Source organism: Chanodichthys erythropterus, chromosome 12 (genome assembly GCF_024489055.1).
Source record: "Chanodichthys erythropterus isolate Z2021 chromosome 12, ASM2448905v1, whole genome shotgun sequence".
NCBI classification, from domain to species: Eukaryota; Metazoa; Chordata; class Actinopteri; order Cypriniformes; family Xenocyprididae; genus Chanodichthys; species Chanodichthys erythropterus.
Window position 1 is genome coordinate 26,693,118 of NC_090232.1, and position 21,585 is coordinate 26,714,702.

General features: G+C 35.1%; 1 protein-coding gene across 8 annotated transcripts in view; it reads right to left on the bottom strand.

The window, feature by feature from the left end:
- The window catches only part of igf2bp2b (insulin-like growth factor 2 mRNA binding protein 2b), a 55,346-nt gene extending 39,129 nt beyond the window's left edge, over positions 1-16,217 (bottom strand). For 4 of the 8 annotated variants that reach the window (XM_067403155.1, XM_067403153.1, XM_067403154.1 and 1 more), the window contains exons 1-2: positions 15,973-16,217; positions 15,365-15,406 (exon numbers count right to left, since the gene is read on the bottom strand). The gene's annotated coding sequence lies outside the window, so the exon portion shown is untranslated. Of the gene's footprint in view, positions 1-8,034; positions 8,053-11,231; positions 11,352-15,364; positions 15,407-15,561; positions 15,664-15,972 lie in introns of those variants that run through there. The other 4 variants (XM_067403156.1, XM_067403160.1, XM_067403157.1 and 1 more) reach the window with 4 other exon arrangements.
- Positions 16,218-21,585: the final 5,368 nt, after the last annotated feature.

Sequence of the window (21,585 nt, forward strand, 5' to 3'; positions counted from 1 at the left end):
TGAGTTGTGCTCGGTGTATTAGCATTCTGATGTCCTCTACAACAGAAATTAGTGTTTAAGAGTAAACAGCATTAATTAGCATTCTTGACAAAGTGAGTACCCGCAATGCATTAGCTATTTCACAGCAGGATTTCCGGCTAGCTGAGACAGGTGTTACAAATAGCAGTTGTTGCAATTCATATCTAGTTAGAAATTCTTAGATTATATTATGCTGAGAGCTTCACGATTTTTTTGTTTCAAATAGAGAACACAGTTTTCCCAAGATACTAAACAGAATAACATGTAATTTACTAGAGGTTCTGACAAAATGTTAATTGCTGCAGTCGATTTAAATGTTTAATTAATTAGAATGAATTATTTTCAAAAATCAGTTTGAATAAATGATTCAATGACTCACTCATAAATACCTCACTTGTTTCATTGCTGGATGAATCAGCATTTCTGCACAAATCTCTTGAATGAATGATTCAACGACAAACACATTTTTTAACAGTCACTTGTGTAACTATGTAATCCATGCAATCGTTATTTGAAGCGGCAAGCTACTTTCAAAAGGTGATTTGCTCTATTTTGATCGTTTCTGTAGACATCAGTGTATAAACTTTTATTACAGTACTTCCGTTATAATTTTAATATTTGTAACACAGAAATATTGATACTGTGTGGTTGAAAAGACTGTTTTGATAGCCCAACTGCTTAAGTCAGCAGCAGTGTAAATGCAGATTTGAATGTTCCAGTGTGATTTTGTCAAAGGTTTAATAGACGTGGACAATCATTTAGGAAGGAGATTGTGTGGGTGTTTGAATTGAGATTGCATTTTATTTTTTAATGATTAATCATGCAGCTTTATTATATTGTAGACTAAACAATTTCTAAACTCTTACTTTCTTTCTTCTATGGAACATACAGTTTCCAAGAAAGTCATTCAGGTTTGGAACAATTGATAGTTTATTTGGAACAAATGAACTATTCTTTTTATCTAAAGCCTGGTTCACACTACCCCAACAAACATCAACATTCTGAATGTTCTAAGGGATTAATGTTGGATTTACAATGTTGCAAAACACAACTGTCATTACCACAATTCCCAAACAAACACTAACATATATAGGTTTAACATATATAATCCAACAACTAAATATGATGTTTGTTACTTACAGTGTGTGAACCATTCACAGGTATAGATATAGGGATAATGGGGACATGTCCATCTGAACTTTCAGAAAATCACCTTTAAGTGCTAGACTTTAAGTGCTTGAGGCTGCACATTCAAACCAAAAAAAAATAATTTTCTTTCATTTTTTTATACTCTGGGGCTGTTGAATGCTCAAATCTGATTGTTTGATGAACGTTCTAAGTAGAGATGCACCGATTGCAATTTTCCTGACCGATAACGATTTTTTTCGTTAATGTGATCTGCCAATACCGATTTTTGCTGATTCTGATCTCCTTTCTAATAACTATAATTGACAGCATAAACAAAACTCTAAAAAAAGAAATAAAAAAAAAAAAAACACAAGTAAAATAAGAACAAATAAATGAATTTTAAACAACAGCACAAATAAATACAATAAAATAAAGAGAGCTATGAAACTTTTTCAGGTTAAGTAGGTTTTTATTCAGGTAAGAAATACTACAGAAATTAAAGAAATCAAATGTAAAATAACACTGGATCAGTCTTCATTGCAAAAATACAGATTAATGCTTACAATTAAAGTTATAAATCTTATTCAGTCAAGAGCAGAAAGGGATTTTCTTTGTCTTTTGTTCTTTGATTAACATGACAGACAGCAGCAGGAAAATTAGACTGCTGTCACTTTAAGAGTTTATGCACGGACCAGAATATACTGTTACACAACATTCGTTCTCTTTCTCAACTATTTAACGTTTCAAAACTGAATGTGTTTAACTGAATACTCGCCAAGATGGGTATTTTGACATAATTTTGTGTGTATTTGACCGTTTAAGTGCAGTAATCCACTCATTTTGGTATTTGTGACTCAGAAGCTGTTTGAGACTGAGAAGCGGCTTGTGCGCTCCACTCATATAGATCAGTGGTGCGTGCACTTTGGGTGTGAGCGCGAAACCTGCATGAATGAGTAAAATTATGCACAATACAAGCACTATTTAACCGGAATGAATGAGACAAGTGAGAGAAAGAAGACAGAAGTGCGTCACATCGTCGTTGTAGAGAAGAGTGCAAGAACATGCAGCTGACGTTATTGTCTGGTCCGCTGCCCACTGGTAACAAAACGGATCAGCTCGGAATCGGAAAGACGTGGCAAAAACCGGCTGGTCGTTGATCCGGGCCAATCATATGGGAAATTGTCAGATTCCAATTCCTGGCCAGTCGATTGGTGCATATCGAGTTCTAAGGTGTGCAATTATTTTCAGGGAAGCGCACGGCTAAAGAAGTTCCAGGCAGGTCTTGACCATATTACTGTTCCATATCACTTCGCCAAATGATTTATGATGATACTGACCAAGCAAAAAAAAAAAAAAAAACAGGATAAAAATGACAAATAATTTCCATGTTTTTGCCACAAAATTACGTTTTATTATGTACGGAAAGCACATACTCTCTTTCTCCTGCTCTCCCGCTCAAAAGCATTGAGTACATTACACAGCCTACAGTACAAACACACTCACACAGAAATGTGTTGTCAGCACTGCTCTGACCATTTTACGAGTACAATAATTGAACAACTTAAAAGCTACATGACATTTCTCACTAGTGAGGTAATAACGGTGCTGTTCTTGAAGCAGATGATCTTGCAGTTTCACTATTAGTAGAGATGCTGCTGCCGAACACTGTCGAGAGACGCACAGACTCAAGTAGTTCACATATGCCTAATCTCTCGCCCTCTCTCTCTAACTGCATTAATAACTGCATTATTCTGCTATCAATGGCTGAAGCCTCTGTTACTAGCTCTAAAATTACATTTTGGAATTAGCGACAGAGGCCTGGGATTAGATGCGTAGGAAATTAGTCCGACACACAAGAGGATTTTAAGGACAAAAACCTGACAAATGTCTTGAAATACATCATCTGAACAATGTTTTGAGGTGTGGTAACAGTAGTATAAGCGTAATAATTGACTCCGGGATGCTGAATTATTGAAAAATAATGCACATTATATACCATTTTGCCAATATTAGCACATTTAATTCCAAGCAAATGCCATTTTCTTAACACCAACATTCTGAATATATATCAAGGTCCGGTGACTCAATGATTTAATAACTAGTTTCCTTTAAAACTTATAATCTATAAAAATTATAATCTATAAAAGATTTTCTGAACAAACAGTAGCACATAACAATGCAAAGTTCGTGGGTTTGAATATACTGTTATGAACTGGATAAAATGTACACCTTGAATGCAGAAGTTGCTTTGGATAAAAGTATCTGCAAAGTGCATAAATGTAAATTTGTGCATAAATGTCTCCTTGGTGTGAATTAATCTTATGCATTTCTGTGTAGCTGTATATGGGTAGTGGATATAAAAGTCTGTATAGATTCACAGTCTTAACTTGTGTAAACAATGTTAATAATGCATGATTGGTTCTACGTAGCATTCTGCAATTTTTAGGAGAAATTTGACAGATATCAGTAAGACCAGGTAACAGAGAGGAAAACTAAAACATCAATGCATCAACAAATCATGTGAGACCTGCACAGAGATACACAGAAAACAAAAGTGAGAGAAAGGAGTAATAGCAGAGGCTCTAATCACTGCCCGCTACCTCCTGCATGCCAGAAAAAAAGAAAAAAAGATTTTTAAATCAGTACTCTGCCAATAAAAATGTCAGGACTAATAGGTGTATAATTCTGCAGATAAAGACAAAATCAAAGATAACAAATCCTTCTACATCATTTTTGTAGCAGGCTAGAGAGAGAGTAGAGACCCACTTTGTGGGCACTAGAATTTCAGCTACAACTTTTAATGTCATATGCCTCTTCTCCTAAGGATGCACAGCCAATTATATCCCACTTAGAACACATTCAAGATGTATGCGATGCAAATGAGGTTTGAGAACTCACGTCCATATTTCAACATGTGAGAGGCATACTTTCTGCATAAATATACGCAACATGCCTGATTTGCATATGTATGAGTCTCCTGTCCCGCATCCTCTCATTAAAAACAAGACAGTGAAGATAGAAACTCTAAAACACACTAGACTCAGTGTGAAAAAAGAGAACAACTACTGTCACTCTTACCGGTCAAAAGTTTGGAATCATTAGAATTTTTTTATTTTTAAGTCTCTTAAGCTCTGCAAATATTTAATCAAAATACAGTAACACTGTGTGGAATATTATTAAAAAAATTTTTTTTACAAAGAATTACAAAGAACTGTTTTCTGTTTTAATATTTTTAAAAAAAGAAAAAAGTAATTTATATCTGTGATGGCAAAGCTGAATTTTCAGTCTTCAGTGTGACATGATCCTTCAAAAATTCTAAAATGCTTATTTGGTGCTCAAGAAATATTCTGGTCACACTTTAGTTTAGAGTCCAATTCTCACTGTTAACAAACTATTTACTACGAATTTTTAATAAACTCCTGATTACTGCTTATTAATAGTGATTAAGGTAGAGGTTAAGTTTAGGTATTGGGTAGGATTAAGGGATGTACAATATGGTCATACAGAATAAGGCATTAATATGTGCTTTATAAGTACTAATAAACAGCCAATATCCTAGTACTAATAAACATGCATGCTAACAAGCAACTAGTTTATAGTTAGAATTGGAACTTATTCAGGATTCTCTGATGAATAAAAATCCTTGCTGAATAAATTTTAAACCTTACTTACCCCCAAAATTTCATGGTTTTCACAAAAATATTAAGCAGAAAAACTCTTTTCAACATTGATAATAAGAAATGTTTCTTGAGCACCAAATCAGCATATGAGAAGGATTTCTAAACAATCATGTGACATTTAAAAATATATTAGAATACAAAACACAGTTATTTTAATATATATCAAGTATAGTATATCAAAAACTGCAGCGTTTATGAGCAAAAAAGACTTTTTAATGATTGCAAACTTTGACTAGTAGTATATATAATACCTTTATCCAATTTGGCGCTGATGGTCCAGTGATCATGAAGACTGACAGGAAGAAAACGTTTTAGAAAATGTTGTCATATGAGAGAAGTGTGTACCCAACAACTCTCATTGTCTTTTGTAAGTCAGATAGTACTGCCTCCGAACCACAGAAGAGGCGGCACTGAGTTCTAGATCTTCATCACTACAGGAATCACAGATTCAGTCCAGAGCAGCCACTCATTCATTGCTAACGAACCAGACACCAAGATTCCTCCTTAAATGTGAAAAAAGTAATAGTTCCACAATTTGTGCTGTCAACGCTCTGTGTTCCAAACTCTTGCTTTGTCAATCCAAACAAACTCAAGCAATTCATGCATGGTGGAATCCCTCAGCAGGACACAACGTGGCCCGAGTCTGAGCCATGTAGCGCTCTACCAGACACGTCATCCTTTAATCTGAGCCACTGGGATTATTAGACACAGACGAGGCCTCTATTAAGTGCTGTTACACCACCCACCCCCAATCATATGCACAATACCTATACTCAGCTCACTTCAATCCTCCTGAAGGGGTTAAAAGAGGCAATCCAGCACGTACACTGTCAAATGCACACACACATTATATGTGTTTTATGCAGACAAAATCTGTGATGATTTACCTAATTGTGTGTCAATATGCACAATGGATGCAATTAGAGACTAATTAACAATCCACTCATGTGTTTTAATAATATCAGTATTGAATATAGATCTAACCTGGCCATCAGATCACTGACTATCACGTGATTCACAAGAGGCTGAAGAAGCATTATCTCCATCACAACCTGATCCTCATCCTCTGATCAAATGTGTGTGTGTGTGTGTGTGTGTGTGTGTGTGTGAATCCATATCCTGTAGCTCAGCATCTAAAGAGCTGACCTAGTGTGTGTGTGTGTGTGTGTGTGTGTGTAATCATATTATTTTGATAATACATTTTAATGTTTGACATTTCTGATTTATTATTTAGTGTTTTAATGTCATAAGATCAGCAAATGGAAGTGGAAATGGAAGTTTTGTGAACCTTAAAGGGTTCACAAAAAATAGGTCGAATGTCATTTTTTTTGGTCAAAATTGGGTTTTCATTAAATTGTTATTCTATAACATCTTGTCTATCATCTCTGAAAATATCTTGACAAAATTTGCCTGTTAAGTACAGAAAAATAGCGATTTATAGTGGCAGGCTGAAAAGACTGTCTTTCTCTAACGTTACTGTTTAAGAACACACCAGGTAGAGGTGCATAAAATTGCCCCTGGCTTAACCTCACTTAAAGGGATAGTTCACTCAAAAATGAAAATTTGATGTTTATCTGCTTACCCCCAGGGCATCCAAGATGTAGGTGACTTTGTTTGTTCAGTAGAACACAAATGATGATTTTTAATTGCAACTGTTGCCATCTGTCAGTCAAATAATGGGATTGATAGGGAACTCGATCAATAAGAGTTGAAAAAACTTGCTTAGACAAATCCAAATTAAACCCTGCGGCTCATGACGACACATTGATGTCCTAAGAAACGAAACCATCGGTTTGTGCAAGAAACTGAACAGTATTTATATCATTTTTACCTCTAAAACACCACTATGTCCAACTGCGTTAAGCACTCAGTAAAAATTGATAGAAATACTGTTCGGTTTCTTGCACAAACCGATGGTTTCGTTTCTTAGGACATCAATGTGTTGTCATGAGTCGCAGGGTTTAATTTGAATTTGTCTATGCAAGTTTTTTCAACTCTTATTGATCAAGTTCCCATTCACTCCCATTATTTGACTGACAGACAGCAACGGTTGCAGTTAAAAATCATCATTTGTGTTCTACTGAAGAAACAAAGTCACCAACATCTTGGACGCCCTGGGGGTAAGCAGATAAACATCAAATTTTCATTTTTGGGTGTACTATCCCTTTAACACTACAAAGACAGTTCACCTATAAAAATAAACCACATAACATAGAATGTATAAATGCAAATTTCCCACCAGTCCTGTATAAACTACGGCATGCAAATATTTTTTTCTAATACAACATTATAGTGAGAAAGCGGAGCACAAGAGAACAACTGAGCTATAATGCACATACTTGTTGTAATTATGTATTTATTAGAGGTTGAATTCAAATCAAATACTGCCAAACTGCCTATACTACTTCTGAAGAGGATGTCTACTTCATAAAATGTATGAAAATATGGAAATATATGGTTCAGAACACGCAAATAAATGGAGGCACCCTTAAATGGTCAGATATGGAGCTTGGATGACATCTAAAAAATTTAGTGGTACTGCGCCCAAACAAAATCTTATTGAAAGCTAATTTTTGAAATATGGAATGTTGAAAAATTATTATATTTTATTAATATTTGAAAAATTTGGAATGTTGACATTTTTGGCTTTGATTTTCTTGCAGTTTAAGAGCAAAACATGTTTTGTAATATATTATTATAAAATATAAACAATTATATTTTTTACATTTTCATAAACTTAAACTTCTACATATATATTTTTTATTTCACTTTCCTAATTTATTTCACTTCTACAATAATCTGACAAGTGTCTTCTTTAAAACAAAACCAATCTTAGGTCTATATTCCAAAGCATTCTTGAATTTCAACCATTTAAGTTTGGATAGTGCATTTTCATGTCTATATCATGTCTATATATATATATATATTTATTATTTCTTTTGTATAAAGCTTATTAATCAGCTCTTCTATGTGTGCTTTAAACATGCTACCCAACCTGTTGATCAGCCGACACCCATAAGCAAACAGGGAGTGTTCCTCTCTTCACTTTCACAGCACGTCTTTATTTCTGCTTCCCAACCTTTCTCACAGTACTTATAGATCACAATTTTCCCAGTAAATTCCCTCTCCTGTGAGCTGGTCTCAGTGGGCTATTGTGTTGCTCTAGACTCCACTCACACACTCCATCCATAACAAAAGCCCAACCGACCTGCCTATACCTCCACACTCTCCAGCTATGGGGTTACCATAGCAACTCCTGCACCATCCCGCAAGTCATCAGCACTGCCTCAGCCTAGGTATGGGGCAAAGACATTGAATGAGATCATGTCAATGCATGTGAGTGTGTGTGCGTGTTTAAAGCAAAAGAGACATGGATGCAGAAACAGAGACTGTGAACACCTGATGGACTATCAACACCATGCAGAATATCTAAAAACAGTCACATGTGCTGTTAATGGATGCGTGCAATGGAAATAAGAGAGACAGTGAAAGGATGAATGGAGATGGGTTATTCATGTAATCTCTGAATCTCTAAATACCTCCCTCTACTGGTGTAACAAAGCTCAGATACTGTCCTCTGAGTCCAGGTATATCACAAGTACTGGCAACGCAAGAACAACAATCACGTTCAACTGCCATTTAACTTTCATTTTTTGGCAAATTTTCAAATTAAACAGGATATTCACCAAGAAAAACTTAACCCTAACAACACTTTGCTGAAAAACCTGTTGTGCACAATCTATTACATGCATTTCTAACATCTTATAGTAAGTGAGAGGTCTTTTAGTATAATTCTAAAAGCATGCCCCCCTTTATAATGTGTTTTATTTTGGTTGCGTTTTCACTGTGTTCTGTTCCTGTTGCCTGTGTTCCCTTTGTTAGTTTGTCTCCATGGTTTTTGACTGAGTTATGCACATGTTTCTGGTTAAGTTAATTATCTAATAATCTCAGTGTTTTTAAACACTCTGTTCATTCAGTTTCTTTGTTTGGTATCATCAATGTTAATGTGGCTGTCTTAAGTTATTCTCCCGTGATCTTCTGAGTTTTCTGTTTTGGATTTATTAAAGACGGTTTTTGTTTCTCCACTTCTTCTTCACATCTCTCTTTGCTACTGACTTTAATAAAGTAAACGTAAGAATACATTTTATATCGTTACTAATATTTCAAGATGAACACTAACTGGAATGAAGCAACTTTGGTTTACCCGATTATCCATATATAATGTTTTAGAAAAAATGCTAAAATGTAAGTATCAAATATGATAGAGCTCAAGGAAAGAGCTCAACAGAAAGAACTCAAAACTAAGGGTTTAAATATCATTATACCAAGCCATTTTATTGGGAGAATGACAACTGATGTTTATATGCATTTTATGTAAGTAGTCTGCTTCTCTGTTATAAAGATCTCACTAATTTACATTACAAGCTAGCAGAATTTCATCTTACTTGTTGGCCAAATAATGTTAAATAATGTTTAACATTATTTAACATTGCTCTGTATTCATATTCTTATATGAGCCAAAAATCAAATGATACTCAAAAATAAACTTTCTTTAGTTTGACTAAAGGTTCAATAAACCTAAAATAGATTTTTATGATTGTTATTTCATATGTCAGGCTTTACAGGGTTAAGACAGAATATCTGGAATTGAAAGAATTGTGAAAACTGGGCATAACATACCAGAATGAGCCAGACTGAATGTGAGTTTGCTACAACAGTGCCTAAACTGCTATTAGTTGACATTATTCAATACAGGGGCGCCTGCAGGATTTTATCTCAGAGTATGCGAAGAACTAGAAACCCACCCCTCTACACCCTCCCCCCCTTTTTTTCCCGCTGTCCGTAAAAAGCAATTAAATCAGTTATTGAGTTGATACCATACTTGTTGCTTTCTATTGTCTTTGTGGGAACCTGATTACCTAATACTGTAGTGTTCTAATACTGTACAAATCGACTATCTCTTTCCTGTATACACATTTAGAAAATCTGATGCCAGTAACTGAGCACTCTGATGTGCTTGTGTAGATAGATGCTTTGTGACTTATTTTGTTTGTTTTTTTTTTGTTTTTTTTTAGCGGCTTTGTCCCAAAATGTGTGTATTGTTTTCAGAGAAACATGATTAAAAAAAAAAAAAAGAAGCCTCACTTTCCTTCCAGTCACGTCAAGGCCTCACTGTTTTCGACAACTTTGAAACCTTTCATTTAGAGAAAAGATTTAAGATTTAATTTCTCCAGCCCTACTCAATTGTTTTAGGCCTTTTTGCAAATGTTTCAATCGAATTTAGCTGTTTTTAAGAGCGTTTACTCAGAGCCTGTTTTTAAACATTAACTATCTGTAATGTCATTTTTATGTGTGGAAAAAGCGCCAATTAAATGAAACTAAAATAGCCAGTCAGATTTCTTTTCACCCATATTCCCCACCCATGCACGCATATACACATTTGACTTTACAACACACTAATTTATTATCATTCTCTCTTGCTTTCTTAATATGTCATGAGTGTACACAGATAGATTAATAATCAATTTAAAAATTATGTAAAAAATAAAAACGGTATTAATTAGCGCCCTCTCATGGTACACAAACTGAAAAGTTTCTATTAGATCAGTGCCGTATGTCTTCTGTACCGCACTGACCCAATAGAGCCTTTTCACTTTTCCGGGTTTCTCAGAAGCGGAAGTCATAGTCATAGTCATAGTCATAGTTGGGTTAACTTTTATAGCAGTAAATGAGAGACTCCACAATAGTGTTTTTAAGACTTTCAAAAAGAGGAACAAAATTGAGCAATTGATAACGGCAGTCAGAAGAGAGAAAGATGTAATTTTTACCGTCACTCCCATAGCCGCTGTATTAGAAACACCCTTACAGCAGTGTTAACTAGTTTTTTGTAATTTGATGCAAAGGTAATATAATACAAGGTAGTGTTGTTATAAATGTAGATACATTTTTTTTAAAAATGAAAATATAAAAAATGTTGCAGGATTTACGATAATGATGATCGTTAAAATGCGTCAGTCTGTGAAAAGGGTCTATAGTCCACGCAACCCAAGAGAAATCAGCAGCAGGGCTGTGTATCAATACAGATTTTGAGATTTGATTCAGATTTATATGTCAGTTATACCATACATTTTGCTTTTACATATGAAACAAATGACCTCTCTGCTAATGCTGTAAATTATCCAGGGCAGTGTTTCAGACTGATAAGAACTGGTAAGTCATTTCTAGGGTCTTTCATCAGGCTTTACTGGTTGTGCTGTATGTTTCTGATTCACAAAAAAGAACAGTCTCATAAGAGAAAATTCTAGATTTGTCAGCAATGGAGTGCCGCTGCATAAAAGCAGTGTGAGAAACACAGGAAATCTTCTAAATTTGTACATTACAAAAATATCAATTAAAAAAAATTACCAAAAGGGTCCAAATTATGCAGTTGAGTGAGTCAGTTCAGCAGAACACATGTAGATGGGAAGCGCTGCACGAATACGTTTCCCACACAGCCACTCAAAGCAGTCAGAGTAAAAGATCGATCTAGGGATTTTAAGAATCAATATCAGGACTGAGTGTTCAAATGAATATCACAATTACTCTGAAAATTGAGTTGTAGCAGAGGAAGAACAAGAGCAAGTTACTACATGTTATTAACAAGATTAGCAAGAAAGAATTACACTATTTTAAGCATCATTGTTACACTGTAATTATACTTTCAAGTAATGAGTATATTAACAAACTTGTACTTACTATAGGATTAGGTTTAGGAGTAGTGTTTGGTTTAGGATTAGTTGCATGTAAATAATTATGCATGATTTACTTTTATTACTACAGTTAGTACATGAAACATGTGTAACCGAAAACTTGAATCGGTCACAATAAGACAAGGAACATGAATTAAGAAAATAGAAAGGGTCAATTTTGATTTCATGTTGACTTTAAAACCACAATTAAATTGACATACTGCATACAGGCATAAGTGACAAAAATGTGTAACTTTAAAAAATCATTAAATAAACTGTTGCCATGACCATAATACAACAATTTTAACAATTACTGGCCATCCCACATATTTTAACAGTTATTTGATGTTCCCAATATAAAATAACATTTTCTTGCTCAGTACGGTTCTTACACACTCATCTGCTGTTCTAATCATGATACCCACATTCAACATGTGTTCTGTGACAGGATTCCTGCATCAGATGACACAGGGTGACAGAACCGCAGTCCTGTTCACAGTGTGGCATCTGATCTGCTTGGCTCTAGTTACACACACACACACACACACACACAAGTCGGGTGGCTTGGCCCACGTCCACTGACTGTAGTAGCGCTGTCTCTCTACCGTATTTCTCTGTGCAGTTTCAATGAAGAAAAGTAATGCCGAAAATGCACTTGAGCACAAACACATGACGAAAACTCCTTCTCCACTCAGAAACACTTAATTCAATCAAAGCAAGGGCTTTAATTCTTCTAGAAATAATGACAGTATTTTTAATTTGAATTACATGTATTATGTCTAATTCTTCAAAAAGTATAGAAAGAGTTTGTAGTTTTTTCAACTCGGTCCAAATTACAAACAAAATTATTCAAAATTTCAATTTAATATTGAAAAATAATGACAATTTGATGTACACATAAACACATCTTTTGAATTAGATTATTTAAAGAACCTGGAAATTTTGAGATCTATAATATTTTTTTTTTTTCATAACAATCATAAACAGCTTCACAACAATACAAAGACTACCCTACCCTATATATATTTCTTTATTATCAACCTGTAATAATCATTGTACTTTATATGGAATTTAAATTCTAATCTACAACTGCACACTTTAATGTTCTGTTCCCTTAATTTTTGTTTTATTTATCAAATAGTTTTATTTATTAAATTCAATTAAACATCGACTGATTCTGCCTAATGTTGCTGACACTGACTCTGAAAGCTGTTGTTAAAATGTTTTATCATGGGTTTACTATTTCTAAACATATGATAAATCTACAAATCAGTCTTGAGTCATTTTGAATCTAGTTTGTTTTAAGACACCACAATTAAACACACAAACACCCTTTAGTGCAGCAATTGCCACCTTTTCAAATGTATTTGTGCTGCATTTGAACATTCAGACGAATAACACCAAATTGTTTCATTTGGTAACTTTAGTTAACATGAACTAACGATAAACAATATTAATCTTAGATAATGTTAATTTCTACATCTCTACAACATGAACAAAGGTTATTAGATACTGTCAAAATATATTGCTCATGGTTAGTTCATGTTAACTAAAGCATTAACTAATGTTAACAAGTGAGTCCTTATTGTAAAGTGTTACCAACAATTTAAACAACAGAATATATAATTATAAATCAACACTTGATAGAACCCAAAATACAAGTACTGGTTTTGTAATGCTGAGTTCAGGTTGTATAAACGACAAAGATTTATAATATGAAATTTACAGTGGACAAATATGATAATACTGATCATGTTTGCTATCTTATTTTCTTCATGAACTTACATTGTAAAAATATATTAGTTTGTACTTTTGAGAAACTGAAAATTTAAAACAGAATATTGATGGAGTTTATGTTATTTATGTATGTTTTGTAATAAAAGAATTATCATAATAAAATAATTATCATTTAAATATTATCACTTGAAAAATTGAGTGGTCCCTCAGTAATTAAACGAATATTGACAAATATAAATGTTTTTTTAGTTTTGATTCATACGATGTTTAAGATTTTATTCTCAAAAGATTGAGTTACATACAGTTTTTGGAAAAATCACAATCCCTTGCCACAAACCACAATGAAAGATGCCAATATGCATTCTGTGTATATTAAAAGGTAAAATAATAAGTTTCTATAATGTGTATAATATATAGCGACAGTAACAAACAAATTTAAAATTTGTTTAAAATCAGCCACATCACTGCAACTAAAAGGGGGCCACACCATGTACAACAATGCAACCTAGAAAAATTGCTCAACAAGGTATAAGTCTACAGTATGTGCTTTGCTACCATTACAGTGGACTGTATTTATGTTATTTTCCCATATCCCACCTCAGAGGGTGGTTTTCTCTCTTTGTGTAAAGATAACAGGGCATGTCTATTAATACAATCTAATACTTTCATGATGTTGTTCTTGGTGGCCCAGCATTAGCAAAAATAAAAAATAAAACTATTCATATGAAAATGTCTAATAAAAACTAATAATTCCTTCTCATACTCATGGAATGCTTTAATCTAGAATGAAAACTTGGCAAGGTACTGTACACATAAGTACTTACAAAAACATTTTGATCAGCCAGTTTATTAGGGTTTTGCACTTTAGACTGACTTTAAAAAAGGACAAAAAAAAAGCAGAAATTTCCTTCACAAAATGTTATTGATCATAGTCATTAATTAATATGTTTTTTAAGATTTTTAAATTTGCCATTTGTTCCCCACCAATCATGAATATGTAGTTACAGAACGGGTTTTCCCTACTACTTTTTCTTGTAAAAAAAAGTGTAAAAAAGGCATCTGCAAACATATATGCTAAAAACTACAGCAGGGTGGCAGCACAGGAGGAATGTAAAGCTGGTCACGTGGTTGTGCTCTAGCTAAGTGACCTCTCTGCTATTCATGCATGTCTGCATGTGTTCGAACGTATGATTTAAATTAACGGTAAGATAAATTTCTTTTGCACCAAATATTTTAAAATTGATTTTGAAAATGTGATTTTTAAAATGACGGACTCTTGTACTGAATAAAGTATTGTAGAGAAACAGACAGGCCTACGCAAAGCATCTCAAGTCTATATAGCTGTTTTTTTCCACACCTTTTGATATAACAACAGCCTATAGATAAACAAGGCAGTGCCTTTATAAACAAACATAATACACTGATACAGACTATAATATGATGATTAATAATTTTAAAAATCTCTTATTGTGATGCAACAATCAAAGCCAGCAGATATTCTCCTCTATATCTGCTGTGAATCCAACAAGACGAAAGTTACAAAACAAATATGTAAATACAAATTAAACAGAGAAATTAAGTAACTGTAAGCTATGCTATACGAACTCAAACATTATGTTCAGACCTAATTCCCTCACAGCCAATGGTGTGTAGGCCTGTGTGTGAGTATGAGTGTGTGTGTGTCTGAGTGTGTGTGTGAGTGTGTTGACACAATGGACAAAAGCATTCGACCTAAACAGGAAGTTTGACTTTGTGGCATTTTAACAACCTTTGTCATGCCCTGGGTTATTTTAACACATAGCTTTTGCCTGTATATGTAATGACTTCGTTATTATTATACTAATTCGTTAAATGCTGACTATTATTTTTCTCTAAGTTAAAAAAAAAAGTGTATTTTCACAATGTTTGATCGACTGAGCAACACAACGACCGAAAACAACATTTCCAGTTACATAATAACAACTTTGGATATAAACAAGTGCGACTAGGCCCACACGACCAAACAACTCTAAAAACACAGTGGGACCGACAATCAGGCAATTACCCAGTCAAATGTGACAGAAGAAAAATTACCTTAGGTTTTGGGAAATCTTGAACGCCTTCCTGTGCTATTCCCTGAGAAAACATGGGAACAGACAACTTAACAGTCGTGAAAAGGCATAACTTACATGGGCTATATATTTTCCAACGTCGAAATGTCAGCGTGGTTTATAATATTCCACACACACTAGCTCAAATAATGAAAAAATATAAGAACATGTTCTGCTTACCAAATTTAAAAAATAAAGCTTATAAAAATGACCATCTCCGATACTAAACTGTAGCTATATTTTGGCAAAGCAGGCGCAAAATAAACAAGGGTGCCAACCTAAACAAAAACTGTTCCCTCCCGCTTATAACTGGCTCCTCTGGACGTCTTTACATTAAACTAGAACTTAAACGTTTGTTACTTATTTAAGGACTTTGGTGACTTACTATCGGCAGCCTGTTGATATGCGAAATTAAACTGAATGTATTCTCATTTATAAGCGAGCTTGACTGAAAGGATCCATGCAATCACACACCCCTCACCCTGAACTATATTATCATCTCTTTTCTTCAACCCCATTGACCCTAATCACAATCCACCTCGTAGAAACACACTCAGATGTTACACCAACTTGGCAAATGCATAAACATACCGTTTCGTCCCGTGAAGTCTTTCAAATAAATTCGCCAAGATATTACAGAAAATTATTTCTGCGGGAAATCCGCGAAATGCACCACCCGGCGGAAATATCCAAATTGCATCCCATCATAAAAAAAATAAACCTATTCCTCATGGATGCGGGTAACTTAAAAGCGTGAAGGGAACTTGTTTGCTTATATATTCACGTGGTTAATAAGATTTTCGCGTCGTTTCGCGGTAGTGAGAGGAGTGGCTGTCTTCCCGATGGTACATGGACTCTGTCCAATCAGAACTATTGTCCTTCTTGACCATGGTTTACTTCATAGTCCCTCCCCTCTTTTACTATAGATGAAACTGAAATCTTAGCTAGGTGCAGTGGAATAAACCAGAAGTGCTTTTGTTTGATTAGCCCTGCCTGCACTGTCAATTTTGTCAGAATTGCTCAAGATTTAATAGCCACGTCTTACAATTGCAAGACTAGGCTATTTGGATTTCTTAAACTGATTTGGGACATTTTTGGTTACACCACAGATTACTGCAATATGTTGTGGTGGGTTTAAAAATAATATAAATAGTTGTTCCGTTTTAAGTCACCATTTTTGTGATTTCATTTTTTTTTTTTTTTCCAGCTGGTATTATAATGGTGTAAGTTCTTCTTATCTGTTCATAACACTGATCACAACTTGCAGTCTTGCATTTTTTAATACTGTACGATTAATATTATCGATGAAAACAGTGATATAAAATTAAGCAAATTATAGCCTACAAAAATGCAACTACAAAACTGGAGCAATGGGTAAATCATTTGCCTGTAAATATACAAGTGTTTAATGCATTAATTAAACACTTTAATTTATCACTATGCTCGTAAACCATTTTCTGTTCCTGTTCATTATGACACAACAGTATACATCTATAATGTAAATGTAATAAACTGTACTTTAAGCCTAGAAGTAATTTACTGTAAATTCACACTTTTATAGTGTTTCAGTGGCTGCTAAAACCATTTATGATCAGGGAAATTAACAAAAGCATTGGGACACGTAGGGCCTATACATTTAATTCAGTTTCTGTAACAAAATTTCTGAAAAATATAAAAATAAAAAGGGTCTTTAAATTCAATAAAATCTTTAAAAGTAAATGTTGAAATGAAGTGTGACCTTTGGAAAATAACAATAATACCCCAATATCAAATCTGCCTGAAGGATTGAAGAAATGTGGCTACAAAAGTCATTAACTCAAATCACATTACACCATGTCTCTTTATTTCAAGTCAAGATATTAACAACAAATAATGGAACACACACAAAATGGTTAATCTGTTGTCATGTAATTTAAAGAAAGAAAGAAAGAAAGAAAGAAAGAAAGAAAGAAAGAAAGAAAGAAAGAAAGAAAGAAAGAAAGAAAGAAAGAAAGAAAAAGAAATCATTGTAATATATTAAGCAATTAAGAAATCAACATCAACAACCCTAATGTACATTACATTTAAAAGTTTGGAATTACTAAAACATTGATATGTATTGAAAATAAATGAATGTAACATTGCACACAGTTTCACTGTGGGAGGAACATAGAGATGCATCATGTACAACAGTTGTATGACATTAGCCTAAATGAATTTTTCATCATTATATCTATAGTAATGCCTGACAAAGTTATTGTAATGTGTGTGTAATTATGAGTTTGAAAGATTTTAGAATCATCCAATAAACGTAAAGTTTGAAGAAAAGCTGCATAAATTGTACCCTCAATACCTATTGCCCCCTAGTGGTGTTTTTTGTTTTGTTTTGTTTGTTTGTTTGTTTGTTTTTTCAAAAAATTCTTATTTTTTTTTTTTTCAAAAGCAAAATTCAAAATCAAAACGATCATTACAAATGATCCATATAAGATTGGTTAAGTAAATACTGTTAAGTAAATTTAAGTAAATTAAGTCAAATTAAGTCAATTTGCTTTAATGACAGAATGTTCTCCAATAAGGACTCCTCAAGTTTCTGTAAAAATTAAACTATAAGAAGACAAAAATAAACATGTATGAAACCTGTACATATAGACTCTGGTAGTGGGTAGGAGAGTTAATCCTGTAAATAAAAGACATGATCATACTTTATGTGGCAGTAGTAAACATCAAACAATATAAACTCCATACATTGTAAAATGTATTTCGTAGTAGTACGACGAGGAACTAAAAAATAAATAATGCTCACTCTCTAACAAATTAATTTTCTATACAAATAAAACTTTATTTTATTTAAAAATTTTCAGATTTTTAGTATACATTTTTGCCTAAATTAAGATGATTTTGCAATTTATATACAAGAGAAACTAAAGTCAAGTTCCTTTTTGAGTGGAACTCAATGCCATGGGGACGCGTCGCATCTTTCGCTTCAGATCTAGAAAAAGTCCTGGGCCCTAGCATCACAACATTTTGTGCCTGACCTCCCTCGGGGCCCTCGAGTGGTGTTACCACTTACCCTGCCACTAACCGTGATTTGGGGGTGGAGGCACCCAAAGGGCTATTCGCCCCATCTTCAATCAAGAACAATATTCCCATTCGGCCAGCCTGTTCAGTCCCTGCCAGTTCGGTGATTCAGAGTGCCGAGCAGGCCAATGCTATCGAAAAAATGATTTTTCTGTCAGGCTTTATGGCAGCATGGCAGCTACTGCCAAATGTCTCTCAGTGGGCACTGAATACTGTAAGGAAATTTTACAGGATTTAGTTTCCCTTCTGTCCACCTCCACTCAATACCATACATGGTACGTCAAGAGTCAGAAAAAGGTTTCTTCAACCAAGAACTACAGTTTCTCTTGGCAAAAGGGTCATATAGAGTGTACCCCTCCCAGAGTAGGATTCAGGAACTCAGTTGGCACTTCATTGTTCCCAGAAAGGATGGGGGTTGCATCCGATTCTTAAGGGCCTGAGCTGTACTCTTCGGACATACAGGCTCAAGATGTTTACCCTAAAATTAATTGTGATGCAAATCCAGTCTGAGGCTAGGGTTCTAGCGAAGGTGCGCCAGGACCGAGTCCAACTTCTCCTAAGTGGCTCCATTCTGGCCTGCCCGAGTATGGTTTTTGGAGCTGATATCTTTCCTGGATAGCATTCCATGGGAGATTTCAGTTTGACAAGATCTTCTGTCTCAAGTGCAAGGGACGATCTAACATCGCAAGCCAGAGATCTGGAAACTTTGGGTCTGGCCCCTGAAGGGACCCAGTTCATAGACTCCAGTCTCTCAACTGAGGTTGAGATGATTTTAAGTTCTAGAGCCCTTTCCACCAGAAAGCTTTATGCTCTAAAATGGCAACTTTTAGCATCATTGTGCTAGCAGCGCCACTTGAACCCAGTCAACTGCCCTGTCGGTTCAGTTCTGGAATTCCTACAAGAACGTTTGTCAACGGGGTTGACCCCGTCTATACTAAAGGTCTGTGTGGTCACCATCTCAGCTAGCCACATACCTTTAGAAGGGGCACTGTGTTGGGCTGCCACGCTTTTGCACACCTGTGCATCTTCTTCAGACATGGCATCTCTTTATAATTTCAGTGACGCACTACGCTGTGTCGCTACATCATCACGTTTAGACAGTTCTTGGTGAGATGGTCCTCACTGCAGAACACAAGATCCACCCCTCCCACTGTGCATATCCCTAAACCTACCTGTCTCCGGCCCCCAGATCTAAACCTACCCATCTCCACCCCCTGGATCTGGATCCAACTCCTCCCACTTTACATATCCCTTAACCTACCCGACTCCGTCCCCTGGATCTCAAGTGTTCTGCAGTGATCGGCTAATGCCTTGCGGTGAGAGAGAGAATTGAGATGTGGTAGTGACTCCTGACTGTAAATGTAGATAGGGCAGAGTCTGGGTCTTGGTTAGTTTATTTTAAAAAATTTGTAAGCTTCTAATTGCTGAACACATGCAGACTCTGTGGCGGAGGTCTAGTGTCCTTGCATTATTCAGCCTGAGGGTGGTGCTCTAATGTTGATTAACAGCACATGACACATGCATAGAATGCTGTCTTTGAATTGCTTTAATATTTATTGCCTCAGAATATTGTTTTAGAATATTACAAGATGTAGAGGAATTCCGGTGAGGAAAAGAATGTCATGTCTATTCTTAGATGTGGCAGGATAGTTGGATTTAACGCATAAACAGAATAATACAAGTTGTTTTGTTTGGTTGTGATATATTACACACATTTTCATCATGCATTTATATGAAGTTTAAAAAATTTCAAGTTTCATTGGTAAGAAATGTGTTTAATGCTTTATCTTTAAAACCAGATCGAGAACACACACATAAAGCATATTGTAAAAACTTCCTTATAAATGTACATTTATTTGTATATACCATGTTAACAGCAAAAAGATATTCTTGTTGTCACTGCCTAGCTTTGTCATGATAACATTCCATGTGGAGCTAATGAGGAAATTACTTGGTTTTTAATGGCTCCCTTCGCCAAATGCATTCCAAAAGGCTTCCTTATTACACACAAAATCCTTGCTCCCTTCAAAGTCCCCACTTCAACAGTAGCTCCTCATTGCAGTACACAAGATCCATGGGGTGGATACAGGTAGGTTTAGGGATCAGTGTTTGGTATAGGCAATCAGTATTGTGATTGACATGACCAATAAAATCTTAAGAATCAGCTGGAGTTCTGCCCTTCGGAGTAAGTAGGGCACAGGGATGCTCACTTCCGATTAGAATTTGCCCCTAATCGAATCCTCGTCCAACTCGCAATGGGTTTTGGGATGTGGCCAATATTAGCCATTAGAGTGTGCGCGGATCTGCACTTCGGATTCTAACCAGAAAAAGACCATCCAGGTATTTTTGGAATAACTTACTCATTTCAACATACTACGATGTGGGACACACTAACTCTAACTTCAATACCATTTAGGATGAATAGTATGTGAATTGGGACACAGCAATTGTCTTGGTCTGGAGCAAGGTTTACATTAGGTAACGTGAAAATAAGCGGGCAGTCTGAAATCTGATTGATTGAGTTAGATTCAGTTTATATCAAGGTCTATGTTTTGGATGAATCCTGCACTCAAAGACAAGCTGTGGCTGCTTCCAAGGATCCTTCAAATTGAGATAGCCTTCGATGGAGCTTTTTGACCTGGCAGCCTAGATATGAAACCATAATAGGACGCAGGATATTTGAGAAGTACACTAGCTTTGGGATGGTTTAAATTTCGATCTCCAGAAGCCAAGGTAATCACAGCCTCCTCTGCTCCTCGTGGACAATGGACTCCCAATCAGTCTGCAAGTATGACCTTCAACCTTCCAGAGATTGATGGACAATACAGTACCCAAAGAGCAAGAACTTTTGGGCGAAATGTGGCAGATAGCTGGTACATCTGGCCTAGATATAGAATGGAAATGCACAAGTGGGACAACTTTTCACCATATATGTTTTTCCATTACTTTCAAATGGGAGGGAATTTACTTTTGGATCACTATTTGTATTGAGGTACAGTATATTGCTCAGATGACAGCATAGTGAGGTGGGGGTACTCCAAAGCAAGAAGATATATGGCCCATTGAGTCAAACAGTGGTAACTCCTTACACAAGGTTAACATTTGGTTTATATTTTGAAATACACATGTGCTTAGCTGTGCCATATC